A 25,396-nucleotide genomic window follows, 5' to 3' on the forward strand; every position below is an offset into this window, starting at 1 on the left:
TGAGAAGATGAAAAATGTATCCTTTCAAATGAATAGAGAGTATTATCAGAGTTTCAATCTCATTTTATCCCCTGCCTTGTAAGAAACACTTGGCTTTTAAGTCCCTATCATCATAACTCTCTAATTTTATTACCTACCTATGGATTAGGAATAAAGGATGCATACTATAGGGGGAGACAGTGAGGAAGTTATCATAAATCTTTATCACATTCATGACTTTGCAGGTGTCCTGAAAGTCAAACTGAATGTAGACTGTATGTTTTCATTGATTTCTTTATCCTTCTTACGCCTTCAAGTTGTTCAGACACATAGAGGGGTCATTGGCATAGGAAAGATAATATTGTTAAATAATTGATTCACTCAAGGGATTAGTCATGAGATGATTAAGTTGGTTTTTTTTTTTCATGCTGAGTTTGTTAATTTCAGGATCAGGTGATTCCTGCTCTGTCGTTATTGTTATCTGCACATATTTCAAAGTGAGTAGCCATTTCTGGATTCATTAGTTGTTCTAAGGCAATAACTTATGTCATCCACTGAGTTTATCATCATAATGATGGAGAATTGAAAAGCAAAGAGATTGACTCCTCATTTCACAAATTTAATTTCTGTGCCAGCATATTGGGAATTTTTCAACTTGCACATACTATTGATTTCATGAATAAAACAATGCAAGATCAAATATTTCTATTTTTCTACTTAAAAATCTAGTTGTTTCATTAGGATTGTGCTTCTTTACACATGTCTTAATACATCTATGGAGGGGCAGTTAGCTATAGGGCAAAGAAAGAAAAAGTATGGCATATTGTCCCTAGCATTATTTCAAAGGTTAGTTCTCTTCACTGAATCTGTAATTAGAAAAGATCTTAAAACGTTTATTTTAACCATCTACATTGATAAATTTCAAGAAATATACTATGTATGTACTTATTTTGGCATTTCGGTCTTGCCTTCAGAAAAAAATGGAAGTCTCAGATGATGTATCCCATTATAAAAATATTAAAGGTTGGCAAATCAGACAGCAAATATTTATGTCAGGTTCTCTAGGCAGTCACAAGTCATGATAAAAAACATATTCTATGCAATAAAGTTAGGATATTTTAACTATGTGAGCTGACAAAATTTCTAGTTTGAGAACAATTAATTACTATATTGCAAGAAGCTATAATAGGTATCTCTCATGAATTCCTATTCATTAGAGATAGTCTCGTAAACTTGGAGAAAGTTTTCTCAACTGAGTTTTGGTAGATTTAGGTGTGAAATAAAATGCATATTGCATGAATAATGATGTGGGCATGATTATAACTTTTGAATAATATCAGATAATATTAGAAGGGGATGAGAAAATAAAGAATATTCACTTTGATATTAAAGACAGTAAGGGCTGATTATGGATAAAAATGGCTTACTAATTCTTACTGAAAATAGATGATTAAGGAGAAGAACTGGAAGATCTTCTGATGACACATTATGGTCCTGTCATGTGGCTACTGAGACTGAGCAACAAAGCTTTTTATTCCAATATGCAAAGATAACTCTAGTGGTACAATTTCACAAACACTAAAATAATAATAATATTTTAAAAGTGCGTCAGGGAGCTTGTCGTTAAAAATGTCTTCTATGATTCCATACCTTATTGAAAGCAGCTGAGAGTTAGAAAACCAGGGTTCTTCTGTCAATTCAAATACTTTATATCTAAGGCCACAACTTGCAGAAACTTAATATATTGGCAGAGGGGAATTGTGCCAATGAGATTAGCTTTTACAAATGGAGACAGGAGTTTTGATAGGTTGAAGTGTAAAATAAAAATGGATATGGCATGAATAATGATATGGGTATGATGATAACTTTTGAATAATATGAGATAATGTTACAAGAGGATGAGATATATAATTTATTTTATATGTCAAACCTTGTAACAGGCATTTGACATACCGTATCTCATTTAATCCACATAAAAGATTAACTAAGTAGTTCTATCTTATATTGTATCTGTCAGGAACCAGTCAGGGAAATGGAAACCACACTGGGTAATCCAATGGAAAGAATTTAGTATAGGCTATTGGTACACAGGTGTTGGTTTGCTGAATGAGGAAAAAGGAAGATGGAAGTAATCAAGAAAGTCACTACAACCCCTAATACTGGAGGAATAAAGGAAAGTAATTAAAAATATCAGAATGTAGAATGTCAATCAATGGGTGCCAAGAAGTTGGAACTTAGGCGGAGGAGTCACTGCGTGTCTGCTGCTGATACCTCTATGAGACTGTGAGCCTTATTTTGTGAGTGCCAATAGGACAGTAAAAACTGGGGCTGCTGGGCATGGTGTCTCATGCCTGTGATCCCTGCATTTTGGGAGGCTGAGGTGGGTGGATCACAAGGTCAGGAGTTCAAGACCAGCCTGGCCAACATGGTGAAACGCTGTCTCTACTAAAAATACAAAAATTAGCTGAGCATGGTGGCATGTTACCTGTAATCCCAGCTACTCAGGAGGCTGAGGCAGGAGAATTGCTTGAACCAGGACCCGGGAGGTAGAGGTAGCAGTGAGCTGAGATTGCGCCACTGCACTCCAGCCTGGGCAACAGAGGGAGACTATGTCTCAAAAACAAACAAACAACAACAACAACAAAAAATTGGGTCCAACATTTCCCCTGCTATGGGAAGACTCATGGCAGGTGAGTCACTGAGAACTGAAAGAAAAAGAGAAGAAGGAAGGCCTCCCCATTCCCTTCTTCTGAATAACCTAACAAGAAGCCAGCGAGCACCAAAGAAATGTAGTGGATAGAGTCCCAGCTTCAGTCACACAAAGCAGAAAGTAGTGAGGTGAATTAGGATCTGAGACATAGCAGATTGACCAGCACAATCATTTTACTCAAAATGTGTGATACTTAGAAAAATTTAGCAGCACCCTAGAGTCATACAATCAACACATAGCACAGTCAGAATTGAAATTCGAGGTTGTCTCACACAGCCTAACCCTCCCATGCTTCTTTCCCTTATAACAGTTGGTATTATTTGGGTGAATGGCTCATTAAATGCCATTGTTACAGGGCACTCAAACCTGATCGCAGGCCCCCATCAGGGAACCTAGCAGCATCAGGCTATAGGAGGTACCAGTGTTGGCAGAAACTTACATTCACACACCTGACAGACTCCTGGCAGCTAATAGGTGCCACTGGGATTTGAAAAACCCTTTGAGGCTCTGCTTGAGTAGAAAACAGTTTGACGTGGACTCTGCTCCTGAATCGGAGACAGAGATTTGCTCACCTCCTCTGGGATTCACCTTCCGCATCTGGCGTGAGACTTACTCATAAAACACCTTATGTCCCATATAAAGTGTTCTAAATACCATATAAAATGATTTTTGAGAATGATGTCTTACTTCTAAGGAAGTGTTCTAGCCAAATTATATCTATAACACTAGGAGAATAGGCTGGTGTATTTTTATTCCATTTGGGTGAATCCCCAAGTCCAGCTAAATGAGGAATGCATGTTGCCAGTGGTTTTAAAAATACAAGATCAGACAAGTTTTACCTAAGTTGCTTTTTTGTATGAAAGACAACTTCAGACAACTTGAAACAACCTTATTGGAGAAATGGTAAGGAGAGACCGTGACATCTGAGAATGATTCTTAAAATTTTCTCATTCTTAAGGATTCTTTTCTTACGACATGGTATTCCCAAATAGAAAATAGAAAATTCATCGTATCTGAAAGGTTGGATCACTTACTTTATCACCTTATTATGGTAACTCTAAGAGAAATAGCTAGTGGTTTAACAGTTGCCCATTTATAAATGTGAATGTTCAAAAGAAAACACAGAGTTAGGATTTTAAGTTATAAGGAAAATTTTCATAAGCAATAACATTAGTAAAAATGTGTTTGCCTTCACAGTTGGTGGAAATGTGTGTGGTAGAATATTTGAGACAAGAACATGTATTCAGGCCACATACATTGCACATTTTCAGTCAAAAGAAAAAACAGCTATAAATCAGATTGAATATTTACTGTTTTAATGTCACTAGAAAGTAATTTCTCAGAAGTTATCCCAGTTGCTGCTGTACAGAATTTTTGTTAACTTTTTTTGTTGTTGTTAGAGTCAATACCTTGATTTGTTCCAAGGAATAATATTTACTCCAGGAAAATGCTTCTTCTTGTCATTTTTCCAAAACCTCTAAGTACCAAAAGCCCTTTTAGAAGCTGTTTTCTTTTGGGATTCTCACTGAGCCACCTACTCATTGGAGGAAAACTACTTCAACACCAAAACCAAATAAAGTCAATTAAGAAACACTGCGGCTGAATGATTGGTCTCAATGTCTAGAAGCTGGTGATTCGTCCAGTACAGCCACTGACTTGTGCAAAGATCTGAATAAAGATACTTTTCTTTACCACACATCATTGCTATGACTGATCCTACAGTCCAAGTACTCATCTTTAAATTTCATGAACTGCCTGGATCACTACACGCTTTTCTTTTTAACCACCCAGGGAGGGTAGTATGAATTTGTTAATTAGTATTTACAATGTACTTCAAGATTCCACTAGGAACTAGATTCTGGTTACAAACTACAGAAAATAAGGGTGTTTACATAAGAAGTTTATAACATTGTTTCATTTCAAGTGGTTTTCTTATTTCTTTTCTTATTTCTTTTTTTTTCCATTTGTTTTGTTTCTTGAAGGTTTTTCTTTTTTTCTTTTAGCTTTAGCTGTGGACAAGTTTCCTTTGTACAGGCATTTTAAAACTGTCACTACTACTTTTATAATGTTACTCAACTAACATTTATTTTGTGTGGCTTGTAGTTGGACCTCATGCTGTTTTATGGGAATAAGTTCAACATTAATCTTCTGATTCTGTGTACATGTAGGTCAATTGCATGATGAGATGTGTGGAATGAAGAGCTTTTTATCCGTATCGTGAAAACTTAAGGAAACAGATGTTGTTTATTAAAAATGAAAAAAGCTAACTAGAATAAATAATTGAGCTGATATCCTTCATAGAAAAGTATTCTATCTTAAAACAAGATTTGTGGTCTTAATGTATTAATGACCAAGGTCTGAAATAAATATGGGGATACTTGCATTATTATGTGACTGGAAAAAATGAGAGAATTTAATTACACACATAAAAAGAAAAAGCTTCTAATACACATATACACTCACACACACAAATACACACACACACACACAAACACATACCAAATAATCTCCATTTAGTTAGCGGTCATTATAAAATAAGAACATCTCAGTCATTAGAGGAGTTAACGTAGTCTGGACTCTTGCAATTCCAGCATTTCAGTGTGCATAGCCATGCCAAGAGAAAGCTAAATACACACATGCACGTGCGTGCAGACACACACATGCACACATAACCCCCTACCTCTGAGGTCATGGTTACCTTTTGATCAGAGGTTTTGCAAAATATCCAAAGCTCTAAAAGAAACCATGAAGTCTGAGAAACATTTGTAGGTTCTGACAAGCTTCCAAGCTTCCTGGTGGGAATACTTTGTGTTCTTTTCCATCCTACTAGAGGAGAGTGGTGGTTTATGGACAAACTCCTAGGCAATTAGAATTTCATAATTCAAATTAATAACCTCATAAAACACTGCAGATTATGTACTTGTTTTTTTTAACCTATAACCAAAGTACTATTGCGATAGCGATTTTGAAATTACTTGGAATTATCCTGGGCTTGCTAAAAATAATTTTTTTAAATCTTAAAGACCTTTGAAATAAAAAAAGATTTTATATAATGAAGAGGTTTCTTAAAAATTTACAATTAGATTTGCAGATTAGTAGGACATGGAATATATTTGCTTTCACTGGTTTCGTTTTATGGGAAGTAGATTTTAAGGTCAAGTTTTTCTCATGCTGACCTTTTCTAAGTAGAAAAGGGGAAATGGCAGGAGGAGATGGGGAACACAATTTCATTTTCTCATGTTACTGTTATGCTTCATCACATTGTCTAGTGAAATGAATGAATAAATTAGGTTTTTGGTTTCATGTGCTGGATTATGTGTTTTATATATTTCTGTACTTTTAATTTAGTAGGGCAGTCCTTTCCATTAGAAGATGGGTCTCATTAAAAGAAATGTTATTATGGAACTGTATGCATTAGTTTTAATTTTCACTCAATTTAAAAAGAATACTTGGGAGAGCAGTGCATTGAAGCACATGAAAATGATTAGTTGGGGGGTCCTTCTAAAGAGAGGAGCCAAATGTGTGAGAAGTAGTGCCTCTGGGCAAATAAAACAATCAAATAGTTGGAAACGAGGTTGCAGGCTTTGCACAAATGACAGCACTGCTCTATTTTCAGACCTCCTGCCTTTCATTAATGACCATTCCTCTCTTTCTTGAGGCAACTGATGAAGAAGTGCTAGGAGTAGAGTGAAGAGGAGGGCTTTGGTCCAACTAGGACAAGACCCCTAAAGGGATGCCTTTAAGAATTTCTTATATTCTCTAGCCACGAGAAAAGTTGTTAGCTACTGAGGTGAGGGATCTCATTCCAGTCCAATACTTTAACCCAAAGATACTTAAATTTCAGTAAGCATCAGAGGCATCTAGAGGGCTTGTTAAAGCACAGATTGCTGGTCCAGCCTGCAGAGTTTCTGATAGAGTAGGTCTGGGAGTGGTACCCAAGTATTTGCTTTTTAAACAAGTTCCCAAGTGACACTGATACTGCTGGTCCTGGAACCACAGTTTGAGAACTGTTGACCCAGAACTTGCTATGCAGGACCAAATGGCTCCAAATACATAAAAGGTACATTTACATACAAATATTAGTAAAGTAGGTTTTTCTCATAAATTAGTTGGCTATGTAATGACATCTGAGGACTGCAGTTGTAAATGTTCAGCTGATTCTCGGTTGCAGGAAGAGTATCCCTGCACAGTTAAATCCCCCTCATTTCTCCTAATGCCTCATTCGGGAAAATTCTTTTGCTTGGCAATGGTATTTCCACTCTCAGTTGGCATATGGATGATAGGGATTATTTAAAGAAGTAAGATAGCCATGTACAGACGTTAATTGTCTGAAGTCTTATAAATTAGTGTAGTTGGTATTATTAGGATTTTTTTTTTTTTCTCATTCGGGTAACAGAAACTAACTTGAGATAACTAAAGAAAAGGGAACTTCATGGTTAGGTCATGAGAGTGCTCCCAGATCTGAATGAACGGATGAAAAAGCCAAGCTTAAGAATGATAGGCACCCAAACAAATGGTGTTCTTGATAGCAGGCAACAATTCTTTGGGTGAATGCATTCCAATGTGGTAATTTTTTTTTTTTTTTTTACTTTGGTTAAGATGCAGATTCCAGAAAGAGACTGTCCACTTAGCTCAGCATAGTTGAGGTGTCTGCCTCTTCAGAAGGGAGACCAAAATGTTTTTTTTTTTTCATAATTCACTGAACTATGCATGCTGGGGGAAAAATTGTCCACCAACGGGTAGAGTGTTTTTATGAGAAGTACGGGACTAGGCCCCTGGGTGGCCGTATATGTCTGCCACATCGTTTGTGAGCCTTCTACTAAGGGGGCCAGCTATTTTTCAAAGGCCAACTCTAAGTGTTATCATAAAACCACAAAGTTGGAAGACAGAAGAAAATAACCTCACCAGAGACTCACTTTTAGAAAGGTTAACAACTAATGCAGTGGTTTCCACCCCAGCCTCTCCAAAGTGGATATGGAAATCCATAAGAAATTTTCAGTATTTTGAAATCTAACCAAAATTATGCATTTGCTTTCAGAATTGAAAGGTCAAGTTTCTTCGTGTGGGATCAAATACACATCTATCCACCATAAAACACTTTTTTCCCCATGATGTTAAGCAACTCTCATATGTAGTTACAGCTGTCTTAATTTGAAATCTGGTAAACAAAGTAATTAGATTTTTAAACATATGGTTTGGTGGGTTAAAATTTTGAAAACACGGGCTATGTGCCTGTGTGTTGGGGGTAGGACAGGGCAGGGATAATGCAAGAGGTCTTTGGTGACTCATGGTTACCATCACCAGTTAAGTCATCTGTTATAGGCTAAACTGTGTCCTCCCATTATTTATATGTTGAAGTCTTAACCCCCCTGTACCTCAGAATGGAATCTTATTTAGAGATGGTCTTTAAAGAGTTTGGTTAAATTAAAATGAAGCCATTAGGGTGGGCCTTCATCCAATTTGGCTGATGTCCTCATGAGAAGAAATTTGGACACAGAAATCAAGACCAGGAATGTACACACAGAGAAAAGGGCATGCAGGCACACAGCGAAAAGAGGAATATCTGTGCACCAGGGAGAATTCTCAGGAGAAACCCGACCTGCCAACACCTTGATCTTAGACTTCCAGCCTCCAGAAATGTCAGGAAATACATGCTCCTTTTGTTTTAGCCACCCAGCCAATGGTATTTTGTTATGAAAGCCCTAGCTAACTATTAATAATACACCATCTCAGGAAGATGATTGACCACTGTCTTGATATCAGAGTCAAGGTTCCCATAGTACATCTTTGCAGATCTTTACAAAGCTTTGTCAAATGGTTTTCTTTTTTTATAAACAGAAATATATCCAAGTGCATTCTGTCCTTTGAGTCTTCCATGAACATTAAAATCAGCTGTCAAATCTCTAATACTGTACTTTCATTGAAGTGCTTGAAGTAATAATTACTCCCCTTCTATTGAGACATAACAGCCATTATACTTCTAATTGGTCTTCATAGGACTTATTTTATATTACCCGAATCACTTATTTTGCTCTTTCTCTGGATTTCGCAAGATCCCCCAGGACACACCCCAAGTAGCCTGCTGTATTGTCGATCCTTTAAATAGACCCAAATTGCCCATGTGTCACATGGTAGAAAAGATGTGAAAAGCCAGAAGCAGGACTGCCCTTGCTTCTGCTGATTCTGAATTTTGCAGACTGTCATCTGCATAGGTACCTTTTCCTAATAATTTCTAATTTGAATGTTTATTCAGCCTTCATATTTCAGTTATTTCTTCTTTCTCAGGTTCTTTGTGGTTTGAAGGGTGCCCTGAAACCCATTTCCATTGTACCAATCTCGGTCTTCCTTTGAAATCTCCAATTTCTCAAGCTTAATTCAGTTTGGAGCATTTGCGACTCTGGGATGAACTTGCTCCTAGCTGTACTGATAACTGTAGGCTCCTCAGTACTGTGCTATTACCTCTTCTCCAGGCTTGACATCCATGAGCACACCTGTCTGTGAAGGGTCTTCCTGGTGTAGAGGAGAGAAACAATACATTTACTGTGTTGAAACCTCACATCAGCATTATTATATCCTGGGGTTCTTTAAAAAATACTAACTTTTATGGAATACTTAATCTGTGTTAGTCACTGGACTAACCACTTTGCATACATGATCTAAAATAATCACACAAAATCAACCATGTGGCAATGATTACATTATGATCATCTGATACATGAGGAGGTAGACACACAGACAGGCTAAGTAAGTTGGTCAAACTCGTACATTTAGCAGTTAACAAACTAGAATTTCCTCTCCAAACTGTATCTGATGTTTAGGCTTTAAGCAAAACTGGGATGCATCCACATTGTTCTTTTATTCATTAACTTTTAACTTCCAACTTTTTCATGCACATGTATGTTTATTGCAGCACTATTCCCAATAGCAAAGACTTGGAACCAACTCAAATGCCTATCAATGGTAGACTGGAAAAAGAAAATGTGGCACATATACACCATGGAATACTATGCAGCCACCAAAAAGGGTGAGTTCATGTGCTTTGCAGGGACATGGATGAAGCTGAAAACCATCATTCTCAACAAACTAATGCAGGAACAGAAAACTAGATACTGCATGTTCTCACTCATAAGTGGGAGCTGAACAACGAGAACACATGGACACAGGGAGGGGAACATCACACACTGGGGCCTGTTGGGGGGTGGGGGGCTAGGAGAGGGATAGTATTAGGAGAAATACCTAATGTAGGTGATGGGTTGATGGGTGCAGCAAACCACCATGGCACGTGTATTCCTATGCAACAAACCTGCATGTTCTGCACATGTACCCCAGAACTTAAAGTATAATAATAATTTTAAAAAAACAGAATTCACTGAAGAAAATAACTTTGCTATCTTAGACCAAGAGACTGAGTTTTCCCAATGCTTAGTGAGATTCCTTAAAGGATATCTTTTCTTTCTAAATATATATTTAATAAATAGTTAAACCAGAGACATGAATACACTGAAAGAAGTTTATGTTATTAGTTAATTTCATTTCATTTGAAAATGATGATCACTTCAATTCATTTATGAATTAAAAATGATGTGTCTCATCTTGTGGAGAAAACCTAGCTGATTAAAATGATTAAATCTTTCATTTGATAAAAAACTGATATTGATTTTTCTAAACATCACCATCTCATTTGAAAACCACTTTTCACAGGGGAGAGTGACTGAGAATGTGTTGGTCACTTCTGTGGCTAGCTTACTAGAAGTACGTGGAAAACACAAGCATCACCATTGGTTAAATAATGCCAAACTTCACAAGTTTTTCTTCCTAGTAGCCCTAAAGAGGGAAATATGTCCTGGGTGTTTTGGTTGACTCTTTAAAGATAATAGCTACCATATTTTTTATCTTAATGATTCTTTCAAATTTTGCATTCTATTCAATAATATATTTGTGCTTGCTTTAATGTAAATTATTTATGGATTTAAATGCCATTGCTTACACTTAGATAATTTGTTTTCTGTATTTCTTGGTTGTTGGATAAGACATTGCACTGAGTTGATGAATTTTAAAAATTAAATGGACTGAAATGAGGAAGGTCCCATGACCAAGAAATCCATCCTGGCATTACCTTCAGGAGTATAAGTATGGGTATGTATGCAAAGCCAGGTCATAGCTCTTTTCTTTTACTGATGGATAGGTTGTATTGTAATAATCACTGAATAAAAATGCCAAGAATGTTGCCGAAGAGACGGTTCAAGACAATGTATATTCACATTGTATTTGTCAGAAATTTTATAAATTGTTTGTGTATTTGAGTAATATGATGGGGTTGAAAGTTCTCGGCTCCACAGGTGGGCGTTCCATTTTACTATCACTGGCATATACTCATCAAAGGACTCTTTTCAGTGAAGAAAGATGAATGATGATGTTATTCTTATCTTTAACAAAGACATTGTAAACATCATTACTTTTAATTGAACTAAAATGCTCAAATACCTCATCATTCCCACAAGCAATTCTCCTGTTTCATCTCCCAGCATTTGTTTTAATTGCAATGATCTTGTCATAGGCAATAACAACCTTGAGAGTTCCTGCCATTATTGATTGACATTATTTAGCCTTGAAAAAGTATCGGCTGGATAAGCCAATTTTGTTAAACATTCTTTATCACGCAGGACCAAAAAAGGAATTAATTCATCTTATTCAAAGCCTGACCTTTTGCTGGATGTCTTAATTCCCCTTCTCTGTGAGGAAAATCATCATTGAAGCCAGAGTTACAATGCTGTGGCACCCTGCTGCACAGGTGGGTTGCAATTTTCCAGATGAAGCTAGAGTTCATCTGTGAAGTAAGTTTTCAAAGTCACTTCCTATTGTTTTTTAAAAAAGTTATTCATATCACCAGACTTTTTGTTAAATAAAAGTTTCCATTTTTGCCACCCCATTGAACACACTGAGGAAATCAGAAGGCATATTGTTTGAGGTGAGTATTCTTGGTAAGTGATGCAGAGGCTGCTGGGTCATTCAGAATGAGCAATGTCCTTGATGCGGGTTACCACTCCCAAAGTTTGATAGGGGCTCCTTTTTTTCAGGTTGGCTGCCTCTTTTTGATCCAAAATAGATTTAGCCATGCCTATAGCATGAGTGCCATCAAATAGTCTCCTGTTACATTAGCTTCATCTTTTACGGTAGTTTGAAAATGCCCTTGAAGTTAACTTTGAAAGATATTTTATTTCCCTGTTTATATTTTGATTGAATTCTCTCTAGCACAGTGTTCTACTTTTTTTTTATTTGAAAAACGTCTCCAGTAATTATTCTTCAAAATTTGCTAATTGTGTTTTAAATGCTGCTGCAAAAGTGATAGTATCAGACTATTTTGTCCTAATGTTTTTTCGCAAAAGGTTTCACAGGTATTAGGTTTGTTATCCCTCCATTGTGAAAACCCGTATTTTACATAGACATCAAAATGTATTTTATTTTGCAGATGCTTACTATTTATAGGGTAGCAGTTTAAATGTACTAAACATTCCAGATACGACGAATCTCTGGAACACTATTTCTGAGATCACTCTCAATACCTTCAGATTTTTCTAATTTTATTTTTCTAATTTTGTATAAATTAACAGTCACAGGTTTCAAAGCTTCTCATTAGGTCTTTCTGGTTTAAGCCAAAAAACAACTTTTTATTTATTTATTTATTTATTTATTTATTTATTTATTTATTTTTTGAGACGGAGTCTCGCTCTGTCGCCCAGCCTGGAGTGCAGTGGCGCGATCTTGGCTCACTGCAAGCTCCACCTCCCGGGTTCATGCCATTCTCCTGCCTCAGCCTCCGAGTAGCTGGGACTACAGGCACCCAACACCACGCCCGGCTAATTTTTTGTAATTTTAGTAGAGACGGGGTTACACCGTGTTAGCCAGAATGGTCTCAATCTCCTGACTGTGATCCACCCGCCTCGGCCTCCCAAAGTGCTGGGATTACAGATGTGAGCCACTGCGCCCGGCCTAAGCCAATATTTTATACATCCATTACAAAATATAATTTAAAACAATAGTAGTGATACTATAATAAAAAGTAACATTTTTGGCTATTTTGTAATATTGTGGCAGTTACTGTGATGGAAATTACAGCTAAATTTAGTTGTGTTCATATGAAGTTATTTGAATCACAGATTGAAATATTTATCTTTGTGCATTTTATATCCAACTTGAATGTGGCCTTCGCTGACTAGTAAAAGATATCCCTATTGCCTTGAGATGTTTTTATGGGCCTTTAAAAGACCTCTAGGTGTTCAGTTTTTTTTTTTTAACATCCAGAACAGGATTTTGAAAATCAGAAGGGGAGACTTGAGAAAACAAGTGTTAAATCCATGTCAATGGAATTAGGAAAAGAGACAGATGTAAAAATTCCCTCTTTCTCTGAAGTTCATATGCCTGGGGGTGATTGAGCTGGAGGGAAAAATGAGAAGTCAAACACGGGAAAGATTCAGCCCACAGAGAACTATGTGAACAGGTTTGGGAGCAGCATTAGGAGACTCACCAATGTTCATTTCCAAGAAGCTGCCAAGGTGGTCCACCAACTCCTGTGGATCATCCAAGGCCCTTTGAGAATGGGGTATGCCCTTTTAATCCTCAGCAGCGGGCATAATATACTAATGCATCATCCAGCAGAGAATGTATCTGCTCTGATACTTTGCAGACACCTGATCGATTTTCCCTGGTAGATATATTTTCAGCAGCCTCCATTTTTAGCAGCTCGGATAATTTATAAGCTCCCCAAAGATAGAGGATGAAAGTTTTATGCAATCTAGGAACAGAGAAGAATATAAAATGGAAAGTGCATGGGAGACACTTTTAAGATCATGAAATCCATCCTCAGTATGTAAAACATATTATTGAATGTGGTTGTGTCAGGAAGAACCAATGATTGTATATGAGTGTATATATTCAAAACAAAAATGCCAAACAGTGGTTTATCAGTTAACACACCAATCTATAAATAAAAGGAAAGCCCAAAAGGGTTACTAGTGAGAATTCTTTTCAAATTTGCATGTTGTAACTTATTTGGACAGACAAGAATTAGCCTTGAGGACCAGTGACTAGTAACCAGTCTGGTCTTGTCACAGCAGTGTTCCCTGTTCATGATGTAAATGGCATGCTAGGTTTTCAGTTGTCACAAAAATAGATTTCTTGTTCGGCACACAAAAACCTTTTATTCTTTGGACTTTCATGAAAAAGCAAAAGATTAGCTGACACGGAATATACATTCTGTCGATTCTTGTGTACATATGTGACAAACCGTTCAAAGACATCAACAACACAAGACCGAAAAAGACTCTGCCCCAGTTTTGCAGTAAAATTAATTTTGTGGGTAGCTACACCATGATTATTCTATGGGTTGGGTGCCTAAGTGTGCAACACGAGGGGATATGCAGGCACTAATTTAAGAATGACTATTTGGTTTCATGTCATCAGTACAATTTATGGAGTATACCTAAAGATTAAATTGCAGCTATTTTTATCAGTCTCCTCAGCAAAACTATAAATTTCTGAGAGATTATGTACCAAGTCTAAAAATATTTAAAATAAATCTTAAGTGAAACTGAATCTTATTGAAGCAGGGCTAATGACTGAGGATGAAAAAAAAAGAAAAATGAATCACACGATTTTCCCATCCATATGTTGTAAAATCAGTTTTCTTGTTTTGAAGTCCTACGTATCCATTGCTTCTTTGATTTATTTAGTTCCCTGCATATATTAATTCTACCCATATTTTACTGTCCCATTAAAATACCATCCCCAGCAAAGCGGTTTCCAGAATGCCTTCGCTGAAAGTATTTATTGCTGTCACTATTTCTTTATTTAATGTTATTTGGTATTTTTCATAGGGTATGTGATTTTCTAATTCACGTTTTACTTATTTATATGTATGGCTGATTTGTTTGACCAGAGTGAAAGGGCCTCGAGGACAGGGACAATGTGTTACCCATCCTTGTATCCTCCAGACATAGGGAGTAGGAAATATTTTCTATAAAGGGTGTAATAGTAAATATTTTTGTTTTTTTGGGCCACAGGTGGCCTCTGTCCCAAAACTCCATTTTTTAAATAACCATTAAGAAATGTGAAAAACATTCTTAGCTTGGAAGTTGTACAAAACCAAGTTGTGAACCAGATTTGGCCCATGGACCAAAAAAAACAACCCCTGCTTCAGAGTGTCTGGCAGTGCATATATAAAAACAAAATGTTTGTAAAAAGAATGAGTAATAATAAAAAATAATAATGACTAACTAATATATTGGAGTAGTCAACAATATCTCTATTCTAATCAGCACATGTAAAAGTAAAAAAAAAAATTATATTTCCATTAAACAAATTTACCAGGTCATCTTCTTTCCTCCAGAAGCTGTTTATTCAAAAAACAAATAGAACTGACATTTTTCTACTACTGAGTTTTGTTTAATTGACATTCTCCCTGGGTGTGTGGGATGTTAGATATTTTAAAAGGCCATACTCACTGTATGTAAAATCCATATACAGCAAAACAAGAAATAATATGAAATACACTATTGTAAAGGAACAAGGGTTAAAGTCTGTGAGTTCTCAAATAATGCATCTATCACTAAATAGTTACTGAGCCATTCCTCCCCAAAGAGTAAAGTACTATGAGGGCTTCTGCTTAGGATGTCGAAAGCCTAAGGAGTCAGTCGTTCCTACCCTAAACATGAGAGAGTGCCAGAAAACTTAAGACACTATAACTAGTTTGAAACCCAGCCAAGACTTGAGATTGTAACACAAAGAAGGAAACTGAATTCCAAAGAGGGAAAAGATTTCTTGAGGAGAGATGGGAAGCATGACCTGTTTCTCCTTTGGAAGAACTGAAGAGGGGAAGGTGGTTGCTTTAGAGGCAGGTGAGAGGATATTAGCTAAAAGATTAATGAATTTTTAAAGGCTAAAGTGCAAGATAGTGCATCAGTTTAGAATACCTAGAAGGCCAAAGACACATTCACTCCAAGGCTCTGCTTCATGAACCCTGCCGAGTGCTGTCAAGAAAGAGGCAGAGCTGGAGGCTGCTGCAAACCCCTCAGTGGCTCAGGCATACAGAAAGCTAGTGCTTGCTTTGAGGTAGTTATTGTTACAGGACTGTCATCTTCTAAGTGAAAGACTTACACCTCTGGGAAAGGGGTGGAAAACCTTATTGTCCCCAGGGTTACTGTGGGATGGATAGATACAAAACCCCTCTGCCTCTTGAAGAGGGATAGAAAGCTCTACTTCATGCCATCAGAAATCAAGAGAACATCTATTGCTTCCAATGAAAGCATTTTGTTTCCAGGAGAGAAACAAGAAAACCTCGTGGGCCAATAATACTGCAACAATAGAAAGCAGACTCCTTGTGATGCTAAGGGAAGAAATGACAATTCCCTCCTGCTCTAGAACCTCAAGAGATGTAAGGTAGAATTTGGTTGCTTTGAGGACAAAGGGGCAAGAAAAATGAGAAAGCCCCACCCCCAAATGCCCACATTCAAAGAACCTTCCTAATATTAAAACTAGAACAAAGAAACAGGGGACCTACCTAGCTCCACCATGAGGCTGGCACTGAAATAGTCTACCCAGGGAGACAGAGCAAGAGAAGCAGTTGGCAAACAACAGCCTGTGGGCCAATTCCACTCAGCAGACTGTTTCTGTAATGCTTGTGAACTAAGAAATGGTATTTACAGTCTTAAAGGATTGTAGAATAAAACTAAGGAAAAATATGGGTCGGAGACCATATGCAGCCTAAAAAGCCACATCATTTAGTATCTTACAGAAAAAGTTTTCTGACTCCTCTATTGCACAGTTGTATAAAAACATCTAAACATGAGGATGGAGTTGGAAGACAATGAAAAACCCCATAGCTTCCAGGCTCCACTCATTAAGCACTATAATGTGAGGCAACCCCTGAAGGAATCTGAAGTTTATGTGCACCAAAGTTAATAGTAATGATACGAGGGGGGCGCGCCCAAGATGGCTGAATAGGAACAGCTCAGCCTCCAGCTCCCAGTGTGAGCGACACAGAAGACTGGTGATTTCTGCATTTTCAACTGAGGTACCGGGTTCATCTCACTGGGGCGTGTCTGACATTTGGTGCTGGTCCGCAGGTGCAGACCGACCAACAAGAGCTGAAGCAGGGCGAGGCATCGCCTCACCTGGGAAGTGCAAGGGGGAAGGGAATTCCTTTTCCTAGCCAAAGGAAATTGAGACACACAACACCTGGAAAATCGGGTAATGCCCACCCTAATACTGCACTTTACCAAGGGTCTTAGCAATCAGCACACCAGGAGATTATATCCCACACCTGGTCCACAGGGTCCCACCCCCACGGAGCCTCCCTCATTGCTAGCACAGCAATCTGAGATCTAACTGCAAGGCAGCAGCAAGGCTGGGGGAGGGGCACCCACCACTGCTGAGGCTTAGTAGGTAAACAAAGCCCACCACAGCAACGGAACAAAGCTGGACGGAGAATGACTTTGATGAGTTGAGAGAAGAAGACTTCAGTCAATCAAACTTCTCAGAGCTAAAGGAGAAACTACATAACCAGCGCAAAGAAACTAAAAACTTTGAGAAAAGATTTGATGAATGGCTAACTAGAATAACCAATGTAGAGAAGTCCTTAAAAGAACTGATAGAGATGAAAACCATAACATGAGAACTACATGACAAATGCACAAGCTTCATAACCGACTTGATCAACTGGAAGAAAGAGTATCAGTGATTGAAGATCAAATGAATGAAATGAAGCAAGAAGAGAAGTGTAGAGAAAAAAGAGGAAAAAGAAATGAACAAAGCTTCCAAGAAATATGGGATTATGTGAAGACACCAAATCTACGTCTGATTGGTGTGCCTGAAAGTGATGAGGAAAATGGAATCAAGTGGGAAAACACTCTGCAGGATATCATCCAGGAGAACATCCCCTAGTAAGACAGGCCAACATTCAAATTCAGGAAATACAGAGAAGGCCACAAAGATAGTCCTCGAGAAGAGCAACCCCAAGACACATAATTGTCAGATTCACCAAAGTTGAAATGAAGGAAAAAATGTTAAGGGCAGCCAGAGAGAAAGATCGGGTTACCCACAAAGGGAAGCCCATCAGACTAACAGCAGAACTCTCAGCAGAAACTCTACAAGCCAGAAGAGAGTGGGGTACAATATTCAACATTCTTAAAGAAAAGAAATTTTAACCCAGAATTTCATATCCAGCCAAACTAAGTTTCATAAGTGAAGGAAAAATAAAATCCTTTACAGACAAGCAAATGCTTAGAGATTTTGTCACCACCAGGCCTGCCTTACAAGAGATCCTGAAGGAAGCACTAAACATGGAAAGGAACAACAGGTATCAGTCATTGCAAAAACATGTCAAAATGTAAAGTCCATCGATGCTAGGAAGAAACTGCATCAACTAGTGAGCAAAATAACCAGCTAATATCATAATGGCAGGATCAAGTTCACACATAACAATATTAACCTTAAATGTAAATGGACTAAATGGTTCAATTAAAAGACACAGACTGGCAAATTGGATAAAGAGTCAAGACCCATCAGTTGGCTATATTCAGGAGACCCATCATGCAGAGACACACATAGGCTCAAAATAAAGGGATGGAAGAAGATCTACCAAGCAAATGGAAAACAAAAAAAAGCAGGGGTTGCAATCCTAGTCTCTGATAAAACAGACTTTAAACCATCAAAGATCAAGAGACAAAGAAGGCCATTACATAATGGTAAAGGGATCAATTCATCAGGAAGAGCTAACTATCCTAAGTATATATGCACCCAATACTGGAGCACCCAGATTCAAAAGCAAGTCCTTAGAGACTTACAAAGAGACTTAGACTCTCATACAATAATAATGGGAGACTTCAACACCACACTGTCGACATTAGACAGATCAACAAGACAGAAAGTCAACAAGGATATCCAGGAATTGAACTCAACTCTGCACCAAGTGGACTAATAGACAACTCTGCACCAAGTGGACCTAATAGACATCTACAGAACTCTCCACCCAAAATCAACAGAATATACATTCTTCTCAGCACCACATCACACTTATTACAAAATTGACCACAAAGTTGGAAGTAAAGCACTCCTCAGCAAATGTAAAACAACAGAAATTATAACAAACTGTCTCTCAGACCACAGTACAATCAAACTAGATCTCAGGACTAAGAAACTCAATCAAAACTGCTCAACTACATGGAAACTGAACAACCTGCTCCTGAATGACTACTGGGTACATAATGAAATGAAGGCAGATATAAAGATGTTCTTTGAAACCAATGAGAACAAAGATACAACATACCAGAATCTCTGGGACACATTTAAAACAGTGTATAGAGGGAAATTTATAGCACTAAATGCCCACAAGAGAAAGCAGGAAAGATCTAAAATTGACACCTTAGCATCACAATGAAAAGAACTAGAGAAGCAAGAGCAAACACATTCGAAAGCTAGCAGAAGGCAAGAAATAACTAAGATCAGACCAGAACTCAAGGAGGTAGCAACACAAAAAACCCTCTAAAAAAACAAATGAATCCAGGAGCTAGTTTGTTGAAAAGATCAACAAAATTGATAGACTGCTAGCAAGACTAATAAAGAAAAAAAGAGAGAAGAATCAAATCTACGCAATAAAAAATGATAAAGGGGATATCACCACCGACCCCACAGAAATACAAACTACCATCAGAGAATACTATAAACACCTCTATGCAAATAAACTAGAAAACCTAGAAGAAATGGATAATTTCCTGGACATTTACACTCTCCCAAGACTAAACCAGGAAGAAATTGAATCCTTGAATAGACCAACAGCAGGCTCTGAAATTGAGGCAATAATTAATAGCCTACCAACCAAAAAAAGTCCAGGACCAGACGGATTCACAGCCAAATTCTACCAGAGGTACAAGGAGGAGTTGGTATCATTCCTTCTGAAACTATTCCAATTAATAGAAAAAGAGGGAATCCTCCCCAACTCATTTTACAAGGCCAACATCATCCTGATACCAAAGCCTGACACAGATACAACAAAGAAAGAGAATTTTAGACCAATATCCCTGATGAACATCGATGCAAAAATCTTCAATAAAATACTGGCAAACCGAATCCAGCAGCATATCAAAAAGCTTATCCAGCATGATCAAGTGAGCTTCATCCCTGGGAGGTACGGCTGGTTCAATATATGCAAATCAATAAATGTAATCCAGCATATAAACAGAACCAAAGACAAAAACCACATGATTATCTCAGTAGATGCAGAAAAGGCCTTTGACAAAATTCAACAGCCCTTCATACTAAAAACTCTCAATAAATTCGGTATTGATGGAACATATCTCAAAATAATAAGAGCTATTATGACAAACCCACAGCCGATATCATACTGAATGGGCAAAAACTGGAAGCATTCCCTTTGAAAACTGGCACAAGACAGGGATGCCCTCTCTCACCACTCCTATTCAACATAGTGTTGGAAGTTCTGGCTAGGGCAATCAGGCAAAAGAAAGAAGTCAAGGGTATTCAGTTAGGAAAAGAAGAAGTCAAATTGTCCCTGTTTGCAGATGACATGATTGTATATTTAGAAAACCCCATTGTCTCAGCCCAAAATCTCTTCAGCTGATAAGCAACTTCAGAAAGTCTCAGGATACAAAATCAATGTGCAAAAATCACAAGCTTTCTTATACACCAGTAACAGACAGAGAGCCAAATCATGAATGAATATCCCATTCACAATAGCTTCAAAGAGAATAAAATACCTAGGAATCCAACTTACAAGGGATGTAAAGGACCTCTTCAAGGAGAACTACAAATCACTGCTCAGTGAAATAAAAGAGGACACAAACAAATGGAAGAACATACCATGCTCATGGATAGGAAGAATCAATATTGTGAAAATGGCCATACTGCCCAAGGTAATTTATAGATTCAATGCCATCCCCATTAAGCTACCAATGACTTTCTTCACAGAATTGGATAAAACTGCTTTAAAGTTCATATGGAACCCAATAAGAGCCCACAATGCCAAGAGAATCCTAAGCCAAAAGAACAAAGTTGGAGGCCTCACGCTACCTGACTTCAAACTATACTACAAGGCTACAGTAACCAAAACAGCATGGTACTGGTACCAAAACAGAGAGATAGACCAATGGAACAGAACAGAGCCCTCAGAAATAATACCACACATTTACAGCCATCTGACCTTCAACAAACCTGACAAAAACAAAAAATGTGGAAAGGATTCCCTATTTAATAAATGGTGCTGAGAAAATTGGCTAGCCATAAGTAGAAAGCTGAAACTGGATCCCTTCCTTACTCCTTATACAAAAATTAATTCAAGATGGATTAGAGACTTAAATGTTAGAACTAAAACCATAAAAACCCTAGAAGAAAACCTGGGTAATACCATTCAGGACATAGGCATGGGCAAGGACTTCATGTCTAAAACATCAAAAGCAACGGCAACAAAAGCCAAAATTGAAAAATGGGATCTAATTAAACTAAAGAGCTTCTGCACAGCAAAAGAAACTACCATCAGAGTGAACAGGCAACCTACAGAATGGGAGAACATTTCTGCAATCTACTCATCTGACAAAGGGCTAATATCCAGAACCTATAAAGAATTCAATCAAATCTGCAAGAAAAAAACAACCCCATCAAAAAGTGGGCAAAGGATATGAACAGACACTTCTCAAAAGAAGACATTCATACAGCCAACAGACACATGAAAAAATGCTCATCATCACTCACCATCAGAGAAATGCAAATCAAAACCACAATGAGATACCATCTCACATCAGTTAGAATGGCAATCAGTAAAAAGTCAGGAAACAACAGATGCTGGAGAGGATGTGGAGAAATAGGAACACTTTTACACTGTTGGAGGAAGTGTAAACTAGTTCAGCCATTGTGGAAAACAGTGCGGCGATTCCTCAAGGATCTAGAACTAGAAATACCATTTGACCCAGCCATCCCATTACTGGGGATATACCCAAAGGATTATAAGTCGTGCTGCTATAAAGACACATGCACACGTATGTTTATTGCAGCATTATTCACAATAGCAAAGACTTGGAATCAACCCAAATGTCCATCAGTGACATACTGGATTAAGAAAATGTGGCACATATGCACCATGGAATACTATGCAGCCACGAAAAAGGATGAGTTTGTGTCCTTTCTAGGGACATGGATGCAGCTGGAAACCATCATTCTCAGCAAACTATCACAAGAACAGAAAAACCAAATACCATGTGTTCTCACTCATAGGTGGGAATTGAACAATGAGATCACTTGGACACAGGAAGGGGAACATCACACACTGGGTCCTATTGTGGGTAAGGGGTAGCGGGGAGGGATAGCATTAGGAGATATACCTAATGTAAATGACGAGTTAATGGGTGCAGCACACCAACATGGCTCATGTATACATATGTAACAAACCTGCACATTGTGCACATGTACCCTAGAACTTAAAGTATAATAAAAAAAATTTATTTTGATCTCAATTTAAATGTAATACTATTGTGAAATTTTTTATGCATACAATGTGTATACATATAGAAGTAAATATATGGAATATATATTTTAATTGCATATGCATTTTAATTTAGTCAACTATTGCCAATGGTACTTCAGGTATACTGTCAAAATATGTAGTGATGAACATGCTGTCTCATGCTCCCATCCACACTGGGTTGTCGAAGTGTTAATTTATTGAAAGTGAGAAATGTGTTCACATTTTAGGTTGCATTTTCTTCTTCATAAGTATCATTATTTAAATACGCTTCTGACCTTTTTGCCTGTTTTTTTTTTTTTTTTTTTTTTTTTTTTTTTTTTTTGTGAATGCCTATTCCCCTCATTTGATCAGTTTTTTTGGGTGTAAGGGGAGAAGTCTTTTTATTATTGATTTACAATGATTATTTACATATCAAAAAAATCACTGTTTAAAGATTCTGTTTTAATTTGGCATGTCCCTTTTTATACTTCATTATTTTCTGTTTATTATGTCATTTTTATTGCTATAAAGAATAGTTGAATTTTATTTATAATTATTTTAGGATTTCATGTCAATAAAAATAGATTGACTTTACCTTTTTTATCACTATCATGTGTTTTGTATACAGAGTTTGTAAACTTTCCACTTTATATATCATCAGATTGTTAAAATATCACTAGAATAGTCTTTTCCTTCACATTGTAAAATAGTTGCCTATGTAGGCTTCATGGTATTGTTGTAGATACAGCTTCTTGATACTATTTTAAACTCTTCCATGGTCGTTATCCTGGTTAGATTTTTCTGTCTCTTCCAGGGCCCATTTCAGTAACTTACATTTTCCTAAAAAACCTACTTATTTAGGTTCAACATAATGTTTATAAACTTGAGTAAGATTTTTTATTACTCTGATTTCCATTTACTTAAATTATTTCTCCACTGATACTTTACATTTGTGCATTTGTGCTTTCTTTTTATACTTATACATCCACAAATTATTTATAGATTTCTTTTTGTCTCTAATTTCTTACATTTATTTATTAGTCCTACGTTTTTCTGTCTGTCATTGCTTTAAGTTGTTTTTTATCTTTATGAAATTCTGTTACTTCCCTTTTGAAGTTGTATTTGGTTGCATTTCTCTTATTTGTATTCACTTACTTTGATTCTTTCTTGTGTTATCTATACTATGCTTTACACTAGGAACTGCTGTAACCATATCTCATAATTCTGACATGACTTCATTGTTTCTAATTTATAAGTACTCTGCAACTTTAAATTTTAGGTTGTCCTTTTTGAATCAACAGTGATATAACAAAATTGTGGAATGTCAAAGTTGTTTAGTTTCTTTCTCTTTTGTGTCTATTTTTTGAAAAGAAAATTCTAGTTTTATTGGGCTATAATAAAAGAGTTAACAATACTGAAACTTTTTGGAATTCAGTGAGGTTTGCCTTATTACCTGCTAAATGATATCTTTTTTTTTTTCTTAGTACTTTGTATCATAATCTCTAGAAAATAACTTTTAGATCTTGCTGCTAGGGACTGATTTTAATGCATGTCTTTACACCAAACCTTTATTTCTTAATAAAAATCAGAAAGTTGGTGCAGTTAACATTCCCCCAGTGTCCTCAGCACACTCATAACCTCCTAATTGCAGCTAGACATGTCGTGTTTCCTAACATTTTAGGTCTTATAATGTTGTATTTTCTTTTGTATTTATAGCTGGTATGTAGCCTTAGTTATTTCCTACTGGGGCTTTATTATTTCTGAACTCTATATTTTGATTCATTTCTTAATTGTCTAGATTCTGTAAATCAGAATGTTTTTCATGAAAAATTCAAAAGTATTATATTCCCCAAATCATGATATGTCTCTTGCCTTTGTACTTGAAGAAGAATTTAGTTCAGTTTAAGACTATTGGGTCATACTATTTTTTTTTCTGTATAATGTTATAGCCATTTTTAAAACAATATTCTATCCTTGAATATTGTCATGGAAAAGTTTGAGACCACCCAGATTTTCTAAATTCTGTCCCTCTCCAATTTAGAAACTTTATTTTTTTTAAATGTCCAGAAGAGTTATTACCCTTGAAGTAAGGTAAATTTGACAAGGCAAAACTCAGTGTTGTCTATTCTGTACCAGATTATTCTGGGACACAGTGTTTAGTTCCTTCTGTTATATGTTAGCATATTCATATTTCATTTAGTAATTTGGCCTTCTTTGTACTCTATTTCTATGACTTTCTTTTTAATCACCTTCATCTCTGTTTTAAAGTTGCCCGTAACTTTTATTTTTCAGTGTCTATTTATCACGAGTGTTCCTAATGGTGAGAAGTCAAGAAACTCTTTGGATATTCTTGAGATATGGCACACATGTTTAATACATGTTTAATAACACCCTATTTTCATGAGACTGGGTCGATTTTACATGTGGCATGGTATCTACAAGAGTCTTCCACCATGTCCTCCATGCACACCTTCCTCACAGTCTGTGTTGTGAGTCTAGATGGGTGAGTCAGGTTTTAAGTAGTTTGTTCATATTGGGAATAGTGCAAGATCAGCTAAATGAGATGGGTCCAGTGGTTTCTATGATTCTAAATGACTTAGAGAACAATCATTAGACTTTCTTACGTAATAGCATCATAGAACAAAAAAAAAGTAAAAGTTGGGAAATGCTTAGAAAGCTAAATCAAACTAAAAGAAGGTTTATCATAAGCAAAAAGTGCTTAGAGAGTTACTTATTTCAGCTATTGTCTGTAATATTGTGTAGAAAATGGGCATTTACTATGCTGAGATGCCTTTAAGAGAAGAGCTAAGACAGAATGCTTGAGTCTCAAGATATTACAAAAACATTACAATTAAAAATATTGGAGCCTCCAGCTCCCAGTGTGAGCAACACAGAAGATGAGTGATTTCTGCATTTTCAACTGAAGTACCGGGTTCATCTCACTGGGGCATGTCGGACAGTTGGCACTGGTCCACAGGTGCAGCCCGAGCAGTGACAGCTGAGGCAGGGCGAGGCATCGCCTCACCTGGGAAGTGCAAGGGGGAAGGGAATTCCTTTTCCTAGCCAAAGGAAATTGAGACACACAACACCTGGAAAATCAGATAAATCCCACCCTAATACCGCGCTTTACCGAGGGTCTTAGCAAACGGCACACCAGGACATTATATCCCACACCTGGCCCAGAAGATCCCATGCCCATG

The 25,396-nt window shown here is 37.0% G+C and overlaps 1 long non-coding RNA gene across 2 annotated transcripts in view; it reads left to right on the forward strand.

Moving 5' to 3' along the window:
- The window catches only part of LOC105498735 (uncharacterized), a 234,283-nt gene that overhangs the window by 190,384 nt on the left and 18,503 nt on the right, over window positions 1-25,396 (forward strand). The window contains exons 13-15 of one of the 2 annotated variants that reach the window (XR_011612402.1): window positions 9,600-9,713; window positions 10,720-10,825; window positions 11,353-11,480. This is a non-coding gene — a long non-coding RNA (uncharacterized lncRNA). The remainder of the gene's footprint in view (window positions 1-9,599; window positions 9,714-10,719; window positions 10,826-11,352; window positions 11,481-25,396) is intronic. The other variant, XR_011612399.1, reaches the window with a different exon arrangement.

This window comes from Macaca nemestrina, chromosome 14, assembly GCF_043159975.1.
Source record: "Macaca nemestrina isolate mMacNem1 chromosome 14, mMacNem.hap1, whole genome shotgun sequence".
NCBI classification, from domain to species: domain Eukaryota; kingdom Metazoa; phylum Chordata; class Mammalia; order Primates; family Cercopithecidae; genus Macaca; species Macaca nemestrina.